Source organism: Mus caroli, unplaced genomic scaffold (genome assembly GCF_978045245.1).
Source record: "Mus caroli unplaced genomic scaffold, Mus_caroli_1 scaffold_7, whole genome shotgun sequence".
In the NCBI taxonomy this organism is placed as follows: Eukaryota; Metazoa; Chordata; class Mammalia; order Rodentia; family Muridae; genus Mus; species Mus caroli.
Window position 1 is genome coordinate 11,974,592 of NW_028227262.1, and position 16,820 is coordinate 11,991,411.

The 16,820-nt window shown below is 43.6% G+C and overlaps 1 protein-coding gene across 6 annotated transcripts in view; it reads left to right on the plus strand.

Annotated features, from left to right (window-relative positions):
- Eps8 (EGFR pathway substrate 8, signaling adaptor) overlaps window positions 1-16,820 on the plus strand; it is a 174,301-nt gene that overhangs the window by 42,592 nt on the left and 114,889 nt on the right. For 4 of the 6 annotated variants that reach the window (XM_029478488.2, XM_021164455.3, XM_029478486.2 and 1 more), the window contains exon 2: window positions 11,462-11,536. The gene's annotated coding sequence lies outside the window, so the exon portion shown is untranslated. Of the gene's footprint in view, window positions 1-11,461; window positions 11,537-13,971; window positions 13,993-16,820 lie in introns of those variants that run through there. The other 2 variants (XM_085839827.1, XM_029478487.2) reach the window with 2 other exon arrangements.

Below are 16,820 nucleotides of genomic sequence, written 5' to 3' on the forward strand. Positions count from 1 at the left end.
AAAATCACTTCATTAGCCAAGCTCTTACATCAGAACAGGGACGCTTTAGAGTTAGCAGAACCCAATGTTCAGCCGTTGAAAATCTCTATGAAGAAAATGCCACTGTGTTTTAGAAGGTTACCAGACTAGGTAGAAGGTTACCAGACTAGGTGGGTAACTAGACTAGGCATCACTTGTGGAGGTGAACTTTGCCAGTCTGATTTGGGAAGCTACATTCTTTGTTTCTCACTCTAACCAGTGCAGGCAGTGCTGAAGAGAATAGCCCTGTTAACCCAGCTGTCTGAGGATTTTTGCTGTAGGAGGGGACTAGGGGCAAGCTGTTTCAGAACAGAGTCCACAGTGAGACTGACCGCCTTGATACAGGAGCTCCTGACAGTAGACAGACAGGGCCTCAGGTTGGTCTCACGGGAGGCTGAGAAGCCAGATTCTGTGGGCTTCAGACAATTTCAGGTCCTGCTCCATCCGTTGCTCCAGACTGTCCGAGTCTCAGATGTGCAGGGGTCCAGTCACGTTGCCACCTGAAGGGAATAGCAGAGAGAATCAAAGCATGCATGCTGAGTACTCGGCCTGAACTCATTTACTGCTACACAGACATGAGCCCAGGGAATGGTACCACCCACAGTAGGCTTGTTCTCAGTTCAACTCAATTAATGAAAGAGCTCCCCCTATCCAGCGACTAATCTATCCAAGCAATCCCTCATTGAGAATCTCTGTCTGGGTGATTCTAGGGTGGTTCAAGTTGGCAATTAGAACAAATTGCTCAGGGCGAGATACTTGTTTTGGTTCAGCATAGGGCACTCTAGAAAGCTGGGTGATGATTTAATCATGAAAACATTGCCATCTTGTATTATTATTATTATTATTATTATTATTATTATTATTGTTTTGAGACAGGGTCTCCCTATGTCCATATGTAGTGATATGAGGCAACACACTGAATGAACAGCCTGTGGTGAGCAGTTAGGTATTTTGCGGGAAGGACCCTAATATTGCTGTCTCATGTGAGGCTATGCCAGTGCCTGGCAAATATAGAAGTGGATGCTCATAGTCATCTATAGGATGGAACACAGGGCCCCAAATGGAGGAGCTAGAGAAAGTACCCAAGGAGCTGAAGGGGTCTGCAACCCTATAGGTGGAACAACAATATGAACTAACCAGTACTCCCAGAGCTTGTGTCTCTAGCTGCATATGTAGCAGAAGATGGCCTGGTCAGCCATCATTGGGAAGAGAGGCCCCTTGGTCTTGCAAGCTTTATATGCCCCAGTACAAAGGAATGCCAGGGCCAAGAAGTGGGAGTGGGTGGGTAGGGGAGCAGGGTGGGGGGGAGGGTATAGGGGACTTTTGAGATAGCGTTTGAAATGTAAATGAAGAAAATATCTAATAAAAAATTGGAAAAAAAAGTGTGTACCTAAAGTCAGTTCTTGAGGCAGGTAGCATTTTCTTCTATATGTACTATTTAAAATAGTGAATGGCTCAGTTGTTAATTTAGTCCACAGATAATCCTCTGTGTGTGTGTGTGTGTGTGTGTGTATGTGTGTGTGTGTGTGCGCTGCTCATCCTTAAGTGCATAGACACCGAGGGAGGGGGGGTCAGCATTGTGTGACGTCCTTCAGGACACCAACCTTAGCTTGTTTTAGACAGAACCTCTCACTGAACCTGGAGCTGGCCATTTTTCTGCTACGCTGCCTGGCCAGAGAGTGCTGGGGGTCCCCCTGTCTCTTCCTCCCCAGGGTTGAGGATCTGGGCAAGTCCCTGTGGTTGCTGGGGATCCAAACTCAGTTTGAGTGGCAGGTACTTTACCTACTGAGCACCCCCCCTTCTCTCTCTCTCTCTCTCTCTCTCTCTCTCTCTCTCTCTCCCTCCCCCTCTCCCCCTCCCTCCCCCTTACCCCCCATCCCCCGCCACACACAGCAGAATTTACTAACACCGTCCATTGTCACTCAGTGTGGGGGGATCTTCCTTACCCTAGCTGTCAGTTGGGTCTTGTTTTTGTAATGATCTAAGTTTCAAGTCACCGGTGAGTTGCAAGATATGGAAGTCGCCACCCTTTAGTTTTCCTCCTCTCCAAAATAGAATAGTAGGTAGTATTTATCACCATGCATTTGTAAGAAGTTAAACTGTTAAGTATGTAAAGCACTTTAGAATGAGCCTGGCATCTAACAACACTACACATTAGAAAAGGAAGGAGGGAATTTGTCTGCCTTTTGCTGTAAGCAGTACCTGGGCTCAGCAAGCACTCGGGTACTAGCCTGTACTGCACTGGCCAGCATCACCCACTCTCCTACTGATGGCGTGCACCTTCAGTTAGTTACTTTAAGCGCTGGTGGAATGAGGAAGAATTAGAGGGTGTCCAGCTTACTTCATAGGGAGAAACAGGAAGGGACGGGGTCTTTTTGTTTTATAAGGGATGTTTCTGTGAGTGACCAGCTCTGTGTAGGTGACACCTTCCATCTCCTTGGTCACTAAGCCTTAATGTGGGTCATCCCTGTGTCACAATGTAATGAGAGTGGTTTGATTGGTCTAGAGCTGCTCACAGTTTCCCATGGCCTTTCCCTTGGAAGTTGATAGATGCTAAGTAAACACCCGTTGTCATCACAGAAGAAAGGCTTAAGCAGTCTACAGAAGTAGCAGGGCTGGAGCAAAATGAAAATACACAGAGCCCAGGGTAAGAAAGTCATTCTCTTATGTAGACTGACAACCAAGCTCACTGGTGGCCAGACTTCAAATAACAGTGCAGAATTTCCTGGGGATCTGAACTGGGGGTGTCAGAGAACGTCCCTGAGACCTCCACTGTGATATTTCATTTCCTTGTTCCCTTTGGAGAGTCACCTAGATGAGCCATCTCCAGGGGTGTCCTTCAGAGTGTCCTGTAGATTTAATTCCATTGGATGGAAGACACATGCTCAGTATGTGGGTGGTACTATACTATGGTTTGGAGTGTCAGAGAATGCAGAGGGAACTGACTATGAGAAAATGAGTTGAGTACCAGCACTCATCCTACTCCTGTTATCGTGTGCAACATGGCCAGCCACTCCATACTTCTGCCTTCCCTACCATGATGGACGGGACATTCTCCAACCGTGAGCCAAAATAAACCAGGCTTTCTTAAGCTGTTATTGTCAGAGCAGTGAGAAAAGTAACCGAAACACCAAAGCAAAGGAAAAGTAACCAAACTAAAGGGCCGTGATTCCACCAACTCAGTCTCCTCTGTGCTCCCCAGGCGCAGACCCTGAGGTGAAGGAGTCCAGAAGTGGGGGCTGCATGTGAGCAGATGCTTTCATCTTTGTTTTCTTACCTCACGCGCGGGATGCAAATTCAAAGATAGTGTCAGGTAAATGTGATGAAGCCCCTGCCATTTTCAATGCAGACCCCATATCCCTGGTGCAGGCTGGGCTGGTGCCTGCCTGTACAGGTCGCCTTGATGCAGAAGAGATTTCTCAGCTCTTCTTCCCTGGGAGAGGTCATAGGTGGAAGAGAGTTCAGCTCTTCTACTGGCTCTGAGCTTGAGAGCCTCTCTCCCCTGTTAACTTGCTCATCTGGTGAACACAGAGGCCTCTGAATATATTTTTAAAATGTTCCCTGCTTTTCTGTGATGTGGCTATGCTCCAGTTGGTTGTAGACAATGCGCTGTGTTACCATACTTCACCGCATCTTCCCATATGTGGGGTGACCCCATCTATTCTATGTGCCTGGGAATGGAGCCTCGACGTGCTATTAGTGGGCTTGCTAAAGTCAGGCAGTAGTTGACAGAGGTGAGATGGAACCTGGGAAAGACTGGTTCGCTTCTGAGCTTGTGTTACTTCGCCCAATATTAGCCAGAGTTCTGGTGGGCATCTAGGTCCTGGGGTAGCTTTGTCCCTCACCTCAGAACTTTCTATTTAGTTAATTTACTGTGGGTTCTTGTGTGTGACCTAAGGGTTGGTTTTTTTTTTTTTTCAGAATTAATCTTTTATTTGTAATTATGTATCTCTGTGCAGGTATGTGCACATGACTGCAGTTACCTGCAGAAGCCAGAAGAGAGTGTCTGACCCCATGAAGTTACAGGCTGTAAGACCTCTGACATGGGTGTTGTCCTTTAGAAGACAGCAAGTGCTCTTAACCTTTGAGCCATTTCTCCAGCCCCATGATACAGTTTATAAGACTTACATAGATTTTAGTTAGTACCAGATCTTTATTTATTCAATGAGGTGCTATATCCACTAATTTGAGTTTTTCTAGTCCTTGATCCCAGGGTTTCTTCCTTTGAACGTGATTTCTATCCCCATCCTAGCTGCTGCCTGAGAGCCACGTGTGCTGACTAGAGTTCTCTGTGTGTCAGAGAACCGAGAAGGAAGACTGACAGCTCCCACAAGGACACCAACAGTTGCCTTTTAAAAGCTCATTAAAACACTTAAAATGACCTCAGGGGACCTTTAGAGGCTTTTGTGACAAGCTTTGTTTACTGGTTTACTGCTACATTAGGAGTCTCCAGAGAGAAGCAGCCAAGAGAGCTACGGAGACAGAGGCAGATGAGAAGGGATTTGTCTCACAAGGCTGGAGGCTGGCACAGCTCACCGTGGGCTCTCCTTGTATCAGAGAACCAAGGACATCATTAGCTGTGACCATCCAGGTCCAGAAGCCTCAGCATTAGGGAAGCTGTTGATGTAATTCTCAGACTAAGGACCGATTCCTGAGAGCCTAGTAGGAAAGGCCCAAGTTTCATTCTGAAAGCCAGAGAACATGGAGCTCGGCCATGCACAGGCAAGAGAAGATGGGCATCCTGGATCTGGAAGAGAGAGCAGGAACTGACTCTTCTGCTACCACAGTGTTCCCTTTGCACCTCCAGTTGATTGGAGGGTGACTGTCCACAGTCAGAGAAGATGGACCCCACTCGGCAGACTGACCTCCAGAATCATGCTCACTGGTGCGTTCAGCAATGCTTAGAAATGTACTCCACAGCTAACTAGGTATCCCGGAGTACAGTGAAGCTGATGCCTACAATTAACAGTGTTCTCCCAGAGATGGAGACCAGGAACTCTATTGTTATTCACATCCTGTTCAATAACTTTGGGACTTTGAACAGGTTTTATGACCTCCTTAGACCTCAGCTCTTCACTATAGCAGGAGAGTACTATATACTCCCAGGTGACAGGGTGACTAAGAAGATGACACGATTTAAAAGTATCATGTGTGTGATATAATACCCAGGGTATAAAATGCTACGATGAATTAGCAGATCAGACATAATGGCCTGAATAAGACCTGCACAGGATAAAGCCAGGCAACATTATATGGTGGAATGGGAGGGGCCCATGAGCCTCCACCCCAGCTGGGGAGCTAATGACAGTTGATGACTTATCTGGGGAGGGGAGTCTGCTTTCTTGAAGGGCGTGGCTCCTGCTAAATGTGGGATGCTACAGTGCATGGCTCCACACCCTCGATATGGGCAGCACATTTTGGACTTGTTGGGCTATTAAAAGATAATGCACTAAGCTGGGAGGAGGTCGCATGGGGGAGCTGGGGGAGCGGCTGGGAATGAAGGAGATCACACTAACACATTGTACGCATGTGCGAATAAACTGAAAATATTCTTAAAAAGGAAAAGCAAGCGGAAGTACTGCGTTTCGAAGGCTCTGGGACTGGGAAACCTTGACTTGAGATTGTTCTGGGTGGGAATTAGCTGAAGAAAATGGGGCCTCTGTGGACTGAGGGGCAGAGGTGAAACTCGGGTGAAGATCTTCTGAGATTCTAGCCCCAGATTGGTAGATTTCCACATGGAATATCTAATAGTGCGCCACCTTATGATTCTGTATTGTGACTCTTTTCTAATGCTAAAATAAGGCCCCTGGGCTTGGACACCTTATAAATAAAGAGGTTTATGTAGTTCATCGTTCTAGAGGCTGAAAGTTCAGGGTGGGATAGCCCCCTGATCTAGCCCCTGGTGAGGGACTTATGACAAACTGTGTTACAATGATGGGAGGATTTGTGACAGCAATTGTATGGCAGGACAGGGAGGCAGAGAGAGTCAGCTGTCACACTTGCTCATTTCCTGAGAAGAGCCAGCTTCCTTCTGACACCAGCATTAATTTCTGCTGAAGGCAGGAATCTCCCCCCTCCCCACTGACCTAATTAATGTCTCTAAACTCTTAAAGGTGAACCACCAAACCTCCCGTCCGTGAGCATTTTGGAGACACAGTCAGACCATCTCCAAGCCATAGCAGATTTGACCCACAAGTCCTGGGAGTGGATGTACTCATGGGTGGATCCCCCAAGCATTTATTAAACACCTCCTGCTACCAGACATTCTGCAGGGACTCCTATCACAAGAAAACATGTCTGTCTTGCTCTCTCCTTTTGGCATGTGTATCTGACTGTGAGACAGATCTGTAAACAAATGTTGCTACCACATGATAGCCATGCCCCTAGAAGTCAAGTGGGATCAGAGAAAGCTGGGTTTGGCTGATACTTTGTTTCCGAAGGTGAGGGATTTCTAACAATAGGAGGCTGACCACTAAGTACAAAGAATTATTTGGATATATTTTCATTTAGGTCCCTTGGGTACTCTGAAATTGTAACTTTGGGTATCTGGAAGAAGAAGCCATCCTAGCTTGCTTTGCTGTTGCTGTGATGTAAGACACTGACCAAAAGCAACCAGGGGAAGAAAGGCTTTAGTTGGCTTAGATGTCTGATTATAGTCTGTCATTGAAGGAAGATGGCAGGGACACAAGCAAAAGCCGAGGCAGGAGCCATGGAGGGAATCTGCCTGGTGACCAGTTCTCTCTCCTGTCTTCTCTCTTCCTCTCCCCTCTTCTCCTCTCCTTTATCCTTTTCTTTTCTGCTCAGATAACTTTCTTATGCAGCTCAGGACCACCAGAGTGGACTGGGCTCTCCCACAACAATTAGCAATAAAGGAAATGTCCCAAAGACGCTCCCACAGGCTATCTCTCATGGAGACAATTCCTCAGGTGAACTTCCCTCCTGTGAGTTGTGTGAACATGACAGCTAAATCAGACACCACAGAAGTCTGTCTTTAAACTTTTCTAGTGACATTTATGCCTAGACCACAATTTAGATCAGTAAAATTACAGACAAAATCTTGTTGGTTACTGAGGAGTCTACTCTAGGCTGCAGTATGAAAAAGGACTTCAGATGTGTTTCTTGATATTCATTTACAACCACGGTGTTGTTCTTGACATTTTAGAAGTGAATCTGTAGTTAGCTGGCATAAAAATAATGTTAAATATCAGAAAAATAACTAGGTGAAAATAACAATTAGAAAATTTGCCACTAGGTATTTAACACTAGGCACTCAGAATAATATAGTGTTTATAAAATATTAAAATATGTGAGATGTCTCATACATAGAATACATTCTTAAGCATGACCACTCGCCAGATGGCAAGAGTTCTGCTGCTGGCCCCTGAATGCTGACTTACCAAATTGGATGCTACCTTACCACACTGGCTGAAAGAATGGTTTTTGTCCTCACTTTCAGATAAAGGATCTAGAACTTGCTTGATAAAATAAAAAGCTCATAGGTAATAAAACCAAAAATTGATCTTCAAACTCTTTGTTTTTGGTTTTGTTTTGTTTTTTTTTTTTTCTTCAGCAATTTTTGCCCAATTCTACCTTGTCACCTGAGTGTTTGAAATAATTTAACTGACAAATCCATCATGTAGTCTTGAAGAATGTAAGCCATCATTTACCAATTAGTTCATCCTGTGTCCTTCAGTACTGTATCCCATGCCAAGAAAAAGTGAATAGAAACTTTGGAAGTAAATGACCCCCACAGGAGAGGAGGGCGAGGTGGGGGGTTGGGGGCCAGGAATACTTGCTGCATTTGCAGAAGATGTAAGTTTGGTTCCTAGCACCCAAATTGTGTAGCTCACAACCATCTGTGACTCTAGCTTCAGGGTATCCAGCGCCCTCTTCTGGCCTGCTTGAGTGCCTGCACTCACATGTGCACATACTGCCATACAGACACACATGCAGACATCTAGAGAAACAATAAAAACAAATCCTTAAAAAACCAGTGACAGAACCAAGCCCCTAGAGCCTGGCAATTTTCTGATAGCTTTAAACAATGATTACTTTGCAGAGAACTTGCTATTTTGGTGTATTGTTATTACCAGTAAAGACATTAGCAGTTAATAGCAAATGAAATGGATCTTGTCAAGCCAGCTATTGTGAGAAATGCCTTGTTTCTGAGGCACTGGTTCTGTTGCTATTTAATGAACACAAGTGTGTTACCTTCTGGGGTCAGTTGGTTACATTTTAAATTAGTAATCTTTTATGTTTCTATTGTATTACAGAAGGTACTACTTTTGACATAATATTTTCTTGTTTTTTAAAAGTATATCATTGAATAATTCATATATATATATATATGAAGTCAAGCCGATTTTAATCCTAACAACATTAAATTAAATACAGTGTCTGTTATGCCCCATATATTAATGCTTCCAAGAGATTAGACTATGATTTCCTTGTCATTACCCAGATATATATATCAGAATAATATAACAGACCCAGTGTAACCATAGCTTCAGTGGCTGCTAATCCTTGGCCCATCTTGCTTTGTTCCTTTTCTGCTTCAGATTGCATTGTTTGTGTTTGTGTCAAGGTCTCACCATGTAGCCCAGGTTGGGCCTGACCTTACCTCTCACCCTCCAAGTGCTGGAATTATAGCCACGTGCGCCATATATTTGTTATACCCTCTCTTATGAAGTCAAGTCGATTTTAATCCTAACGACATTAAATTAAATACAGTGTCTGTTATGCTCCATATATTAATGCTTCTAAGAGATTTGACTATGATTTCCTTGTCATTACCCAGATATTACTAGATATTCAGTTAGTGCCCTCTGTGTTAGTAGTCTCACAGAGGTCTTTTTGGCATTGACTTCTAGTCAAAGTCTCAATAAAGAAGCTCTTTGACTGATAGAATTTTCATGTCTCCCTGCATCCCCACCCCTCAGTTCTGCCCACATTCTCCTTGCTGAAGCAGCTTCACTTGCCCTGTGGCATTTCCCAACAGGAGTGACTCCAGTCTCCCCTTGAGTAGCTTAGTGTGTCCCTCTGTTTTGTGTAAATTTGTGCACATGGGTGGGGAAGTGATAGAAAGATCCAGAATTGAAACCAAATTTGGATTATTTTTCCTTCCTCTTTGTTTTTCTTCCTTTCCTTTCCCCTTTCCTTTCCTTCCCTTCCCTTCCCTTCCCTTCCCTTCCCTTCCCTTCCCTTTTCCTTTTCATTTCCCTTTCCCTTTTCCTTTTTCTTTTTTCCCTTTTTCCTTCCCTTCCCTTCTTCCTTCTCTTATTCCTTCTCTTCTTCCTTCCCTTCTTCCTTTACTTCTTCCTTCCCTTTTCCTTTCCTTTTCCCTTTCCTTTCCTTCCCTTCCCTTTCCTTCCCTTCTTCCTTCCTTCCTTCCTTCCTTCCTTCCTTCCTTCCTTCTTTCTTTTTCTCCATATTGCTTCTCTTCCTCCATTTCTTGCATTGTAGTGTACAGCAGATGCCTCCTTCCCCAGTGAGAAACATTAGGTGAGGTTGTCTTTCTCTATCAGACGCTCTCTGGTCTTCTGCCTAAAAAACTCAGGCTTTGGAGGTTGTGCATTTTTATCTAGTAATCACCAAGTTTTATCCTTTTTACTTGGATTACTTTCATATGAGACCTTACTCTTATTTATTGTTTGTTTCAGCAATGTGTTGCTTATAAAAAAGGAAATTTGGATACATGCTCGATTCTTTCTGAGTTTTTAATGGTAGGAGTTGTTTGGGAAATGTTGATGTATTTATGAGAAGTACTGGTAGACTACAGTCATAGTGAGATTCTGTATATATGTGTATCAGTGAGTGATAAAACAGTAGAAAAGCATGGGCTTTGAAGGAACGTGAAATCATGTCAATAATAGCTCATTAGTCAACTTGTGTTTTGAGGAATTCAGCTTCTGAAAATGCAGTGACCCTGTCATTTACTTAGCCCTGGACCACTATGGGAGCATGCGTCTGTGGACAGACTTTGCTGCCTTTGGTTCTGCAGTGACCACTGCCGCTTTAGACAAGTGACTTAATGTCTGTGTGCCTCATTTTGTCTTCTGTCACTTTGGGCTAATTGAAGAGCCGCCTGCCTAGGTCTGTTGTCAAGGTTGGTTGAGTGATTGCATGTGCTGGACCCACACAGCGCATGCGCCGCTCTGTACCCCCCCCCCCATGGCGCATGCTCTGCTCTGTATCCACATCGCGCATGCTCCGTGTCAGTTGCTTTGCAGAGTAAACAAAGAGAGCCTCTGAGGCTTGTTTATTATGTTCCAGCCTGATTAGTGTTATTGCTTTGCCACCCTTGAATTGAAATGTGTAGACATTGCGTATCAGTAGCTGTTAATGTCTTGGAGTGGCCAAATCTCATGCAGCCTCTTGCTGATAACTCTGTTATAGTACCAAGAAAAATGAACATTTATGTCTGTCTTTGATAGCATTTCTCACTGAATTGTGAGCTATTTGAGGGGAAAATCTTATAATATAAAATTATAACATATTGCTGATTCTATTTATTGGGCTTGAGTCACTAATATTTTCACTAACTATAATAACGTTTCATTTTTCATTTAGTCTAGTAATATGATTTTTAGATTCACAAGCAGGTAGATTTTTTAGATATCTAGCCACACAAATAAAAGTGCGGTTCTGAAATCTGAGGCTTTGAAGATGGTAAATATCTTTGGATGTGCATGTATGGCGTATATGTGTGTGTAGTGTATTGCGTGCCTCCCTTGAACACTCTATCTTGTTTTTCTACTCAGAGATCCAGGACCAGCAGCTTCCTGAATCAGGGAGACTGGCTGACCAGCAAGCCTTTGTCTCCATCCCCATTACTGAGGCCATTGGCATTGCCCAGCTCTTACCTGGGTGCTGGGGATTGAACTCAGTCCTTCATGCTGTGTGGCAAGCATTTTTATCAATTGAGCTATCTCCCCAGTCTCTGAAAATAGGTTTTGTAATATCATAAGTTACAGCAACATCAGTCATTTTGATAACATGAAAATTTAAAATAATGCTCTATAATTTAAATAACTTCGTTGCTATGTTAATCTAAAGGCCTTGGGTCAAATATCCCTGTGTAGTTGTACATAGGAAATATGTAAACAGGCCTCTTTCAAGTATAGATGATAGAATGCTAGGAAATACTAAAATATGCTAAATAGAATATCTGTTGCATTTAATGTTAGACATGCATTCAGTCTCACCTTAAATATTAGTTTGTGCAGAGCCTCTCAGATCCTGTAAGGATTAAATAGTGAATTGTTGTGTGATAAGCTGAGTCTGGCATCTCACTCTTTGTGCTTTGCCCATTGCCATGACCTTTATGTTGAATTTAGATAAAAAGAGAAACACCAATGAACCGTTTATATGATGAAAAGCAATTATTGCATGGATACTTTCTTTCAGAGTGAGTAATTTACCATTGTCGTATGTTTCTATGCAGGCCATCTATATGTGATACAGCACGCACTGCGTTGAAGTGGCAGCACAAGAATCCGAGATAATTTTCATCTCTGAGGTGAGTCTTCTTGCAGAATAATTGGTCTATTTACTGGAGATGTAGCTCAGTTGGTGGTTGCTTCCTTAGCATGCACCAAGCCCTGAATTCCTTTCCCGGCACAGCATAAACTAGGTGTGGTGGCAAATACGCCCTCCCCCTGAACAGTAAGGAGGTGGAGGCCAGAGGATTCGAACGCTGGCCACTAAGACCTGGTTGCCCACCCCTCTGCTATGAATAGATCCTCATGCACACCAAGTGATGTTATGTAAACCTTGATCCCCAATTTAAAACTATTGGTTAAAATAAGATGGCTACAGCCACTTATGGGGGTGCAGGAATAGAAGAGGTGGAGTTTTACTTAGTGGACTGAGGGTCACAGGTCGGGAACCATGAGAAAAAGAAGGAAGGCGAAGCAAACAGAAGGTCTCCATTAGAAATGATGGTCCAGGAGCTTGTGCCTGAGGGAAATGGACCCTGAGGATAGGCTGGTAGAGAAGAATAACCCAGGAGAAGCACAAACAGCAAGTATTGGCTTAGTACAATCGGGGACGTAGACAGTCTAGTGATAGAGACTTAGATAAGGGTCATTTGCCCAGTAATTGACTGAAGCTAAACCAATAGACCATACGCTGACTCTTATTCATTTGGAAGCTAATGGGGTTAGAAATAATTTAATAATCTACAATCTTTGGCTACATAGAAAGTTGGGCTCACAGGAGACCCAGCCTCAAAACATATGAGCCACCTGTGCTTTCTTTCTGTGTGTGTGTTTTGAAATCATGGGTGCTTCATTCATGAATTTGAGTTATTTCCACACTCCCGTTACCCGCTCTCATCCCTTCTCCCTCTCCCACTGAAGCCCTTCTTCACACAAGCCCCCCTCCTACTTTCACTGAGTATAATCAGTGTTGTCACTTACATGAGTGTGGGCTTACATGAGTGTGGATTGGAGGGTACGTACTGCAGCATGAGCAATTATCACTGGCGACATCACTGAGGAAAGTGACACCTCTTTCCTGCCAGCAGCCAGGAGCTGCTCCCCTCCTCCCACTCCCTTCCATCCAGGAGGAAGTATTGACATTGATGGACCCAAACTTTTTTTTTCTAAGGTCTTTCAAAGTTTCATACATTTATACAATGTATCTTGGTCATAGCCACTTCTTCCTCTTCCCTAGCCCTCCCCAACACACGTGCCTCTCAGATTCATATTTATTTTTATTATATTCATTTCATTATTCTCCTTTTATTATTTTAATGAGGCCAACCAGCATGGCACAGACAGCCTATTAGATGCCACAGCCCCAAAGTAATGTGGCTGTTCCTCCATCAGTAGGCATTAACTACCAAGAGCTCTTCAGTTGGGCGGGGCCTTGTATGCTCCTGCCCACTCCATGCTGGGCTGTTGACAAGCTTGGTCTTGTACAGGTCTTATGCCGGTATCCATGGTAGCAGGAATTCATGCACACAACAGTCCTGTCGTATCTAGAGGGCTTCTCTTTGTGGTGTACCACCCTGTCACCTGACTCTTCTGTTCCCCCACCCCTTCCTTTTCTGTGACATCTGCCAGTCCTTAAACGGCTTGTTATTTCCACAAGCTCAGGAGTGCATTCCGATTATCTACAGGATGCCCTTATGTGATGCTGGTGAGATCTGCTGCAGGGTGGGGGTCCAGAGCTCTTCATTAGTAACTGCCTGGTTGCCTCAGATGCCCTCGGCTGTTGTCATCTGGGGTCTGAGTATCTTAGTCTCACTGTGCCTCTTTTTAACATAGGAGAGATATGGTCATTTCCCCACTTACCTTGATAATACTGTAGAATAAACTGATATTTTACATCTGAAAAATTGAGAGGTCAAGGGGTTAACATTGTGAATTACCACAGGGGATCAAATGAGAGTTAGCGATTTTATGCAGAGACTCTTTTTCAGCATGGAGAAATTGACAGTTATTTTAGCCTGACACCCCTGGACTAGTAGTGAGATGGAGCTTGTGATGATGCCTGTGGCTGAGTAAATGCGCAGAATGAAAGGAGAAGTCAGGTGTGGAGCAGTGTGAGGGCAAGGGAAGAGGCAAGTGTGGAGCAGTGGGATGGGGGGAGGAGGAATCGCATGGTTGTGAACGCATGCATGTCACTCCTGGAATTCTGTTAGTAGGAAGTACTTAAGGGAATTATCAACCTATAGGTTATGAAAAATGATCTGTTAAAGCTATACTCATGGCATTTTTAGTGGTTTTCACTCTCCTGATGTGGAAAAACAGTTTCTGTCTTTGCCCTTCTCTAGTCTGAGCCATTCATCTGGACGCCTCAGAGCTCCACTACGAGGCTCAGTAGGAGCACGCAGGCGTTCCTCGTCACCGTCAATATTTAACTTCCTTTACTCCTGTTGCTGCTCCTCAGCCCACTGCGCACATGTGCTCCCCTGTCTGTGTGGCTCAGGATTTCACACATTCCCACGCTTCCTCGCTCTCTTAGAAGGTATGCTGGAGACTTTTCTTTTTAATGTGCCAGATTCTATTTAGTGAGCAGGATTGCTGTATTTCCTTCTTCTTGTTTATTTCACAAGTACTGGATTGATGGTGATAAGATTGTTTTTCTGAGGCTTTGCATTCCTTTGTAGGTAGTTGGTCGGGCCTTCTTCTGTCTAATGGGTTGTGCGACTATTTATGGGTCTGGAACAAAATGTCGTATTGTTTCCACAGTGTACCTGGTTCCTCTCTTAGCAACTGAGGAGTAGCACTCAGGTTGTAAGCAATGATCAACCGGACATCCTTTACACCAGAGCAGGCTCAGTGGTTCTGATTCTTTGTCCATTGACCCTGTAACCTCCTGCTTGGCTGGCTCATCTGCTAAGTTTTGTGTCTTCTTTTTATCCTTGCAAAGCAGATACTTTTGCGCCTTTAATAAGCACTGATTCTCAGTTTTGCTTTGTGTTCCGTCAACCCCAAAAGAAATTAGTTACTTCAAAGTAACAGCTGTAAAGTCCTCCAGACATTGCCTTTTTATTTAGATAATGAGTATAGAATGGGGGGGGGGGAGGTTGGCTTGATTTGGGGTGGGGGCCTTGTGTACTTCTCTATTAGAGACTTATAGTCTTCATTATATACTAAGAAAACTCCTGGTGTGAGCTTACTCGAGCCTGTGCAGTCATAGCTGTAAGATGGCGTCATGTGGCCTTGTTTATAAATTGTTAGTTAGGGTTTAAGGAGACGTGTGGAGAGGGGACAGAGCACAAGTGTCAGGTAAGGGTTACTATCGCTGTCCATCTTCTCTCCATAGTCGCCCTTGCCACAGTCACATGGGGGGAGTTCTGTTCAAGTGGGTTTGCTCCATATGAATGTGATTTAAGAAAGACCTGTTAGTACTGTAGGTCATCCTGAGAGACTCTACATGGTAGGTGTGCTAATCTCGTTTGTTAAGATGAGCAAGTCCAGGCCTGGCCACGGGTCACCTTACCTGACTGATGATACTGCCTCTTCAGAGAAATGAGTTAATTGGTCACTTATGAGCTGTGTTTGTGGATCATGTTGGGACTCTATAAGGTACACAACTTGACCTTAGGTTTATGGTCTTTTAGTTCAACTTTAAAAAAAAAAAGCATTACCACTTTAAAAGAAAAGAATGAACTTTTCAGCTCATGTTTCTTTTTTATACACAAGACGAACATTTGCACCTCAACGTCAGGTTTTTAAAGAGTAGCTACGATGGGCTCCGGATGTAGCTGACAGGGCCGGTGCTTGCTTAGCACTCGAGTTCCCGGTTCTCATCCTGAGTGCTGTCTCCAAAAATACCCAAGCAACAACAACAACAACAACAGTAAATCCAGGCTTATGGTGATTAATCATGCAGCTTGCTTTGTCTACACACAAACACATGTATACCATTAATCTTTGTCTTGTACTTCAGACTCTGAGAATACAGGCTGTAGGGCTAGATAAAACCTCACTGCTGGGGATGGTTGACACTACTGCTCTAAGACAAAATGAAATCGTTTTAGAAAGAATATTAGAGAAAACAAATCACCCTCTTCTATCCAGAAAACAGTTTAGGACTTTTGAGTTTTCACAGGAACTTCATTCGCATAAATCTGTAAAAAGGCCGGAGTCAGCAAAAACAGCTTTTTAATGGTAGAAAAACTGACTTTTGGCTCTGTTTTGAGTTTAACGCTTAAAAATAATTATCTTTAAGATTACAAATGTCCTGTTTACAGGGTTTGGTAAAACTAGCAATCAAACAAACAAAACCCAAACCAAATCCATGTTGCACTTGTTAGAATGTTTCCAATTTTCTCCAAAAGGTTAATTTCCTTGTCACGTGAAGACAGGCCTTTAAAATCCTGTGATGTGTATTGTCCACAGATCTTCCTGTCTGAGAGTAAATAGGACAGACTGACTGCTGTGTGGAAACATGTCGTTCATGAATTAATTTTAGAAGTGTTAGAGTCTTGTGCAGGTGAAGATTTTCTTATTTCTATGCAGATAAAGAACAATTCACAGTTTGTCTCCACATTTTTGGTCACGTGGGTGGTCACTGTTTTCTGAGGACATGAAGTGGAGTCGGACAGGATCCTAAGCTGGGAATATGATTCTTATGGGGAGTTTGTAATGGAAACAATGACAGGTGCGCATTGATGAGGAGCAGGGGCCTGCCCTCACAGGTGTTAATCAGCGCCTGTCGGATTGTAAGGTCTGTAATGTTCCTTAGCAACCAAGGTAGCAAAGGTAGAGAACACGCCAGGGGGAGTGAAAGTTCCGTCTTGGAAGAGTTCATAGTTTCAGGCTCACAATCAGGATTCTTTTTGTCTCAAAGCTTTGGTTCTGAAGCTGCCTCCACGTTCCTGTGATCTGGAGCCAGCTGATCTTGTTAAAGTTTTCTTTTTCAAATTGTCTTGGAAAATGTGCTGTGGTGGTACTATAAACTGCAACATAGAAGCCACTGCTAAGCGGCAAAGCAGTGTTTAATTTATTTTTCTCATGGTGTCTGGCCGCAGACATCTTACAGTTATCAAAATCTGAACTTGAAGCCTGCCTCTGTGTGCCCCTTGGGCAAGGAGCAAGCATTCCAAGCAGTTACTTCATTAGTTGTAAAAAAAAAAAAATCAAGATCATCATACCTATATATTTGTGGAATGGATATATGATTGAGTATTGGAGCATGTGTAGTCACAGATATTAATTAAATAATAGTTATAATTGTCAATGTGATTTTTCAACTGACGTTGAAAACCATAGGGGAAAAAAATCCTGTTATGAACAGGTCATTTTTATCATAGATAGATTGGCTCTTACTTTTGGAACCAAACTTAC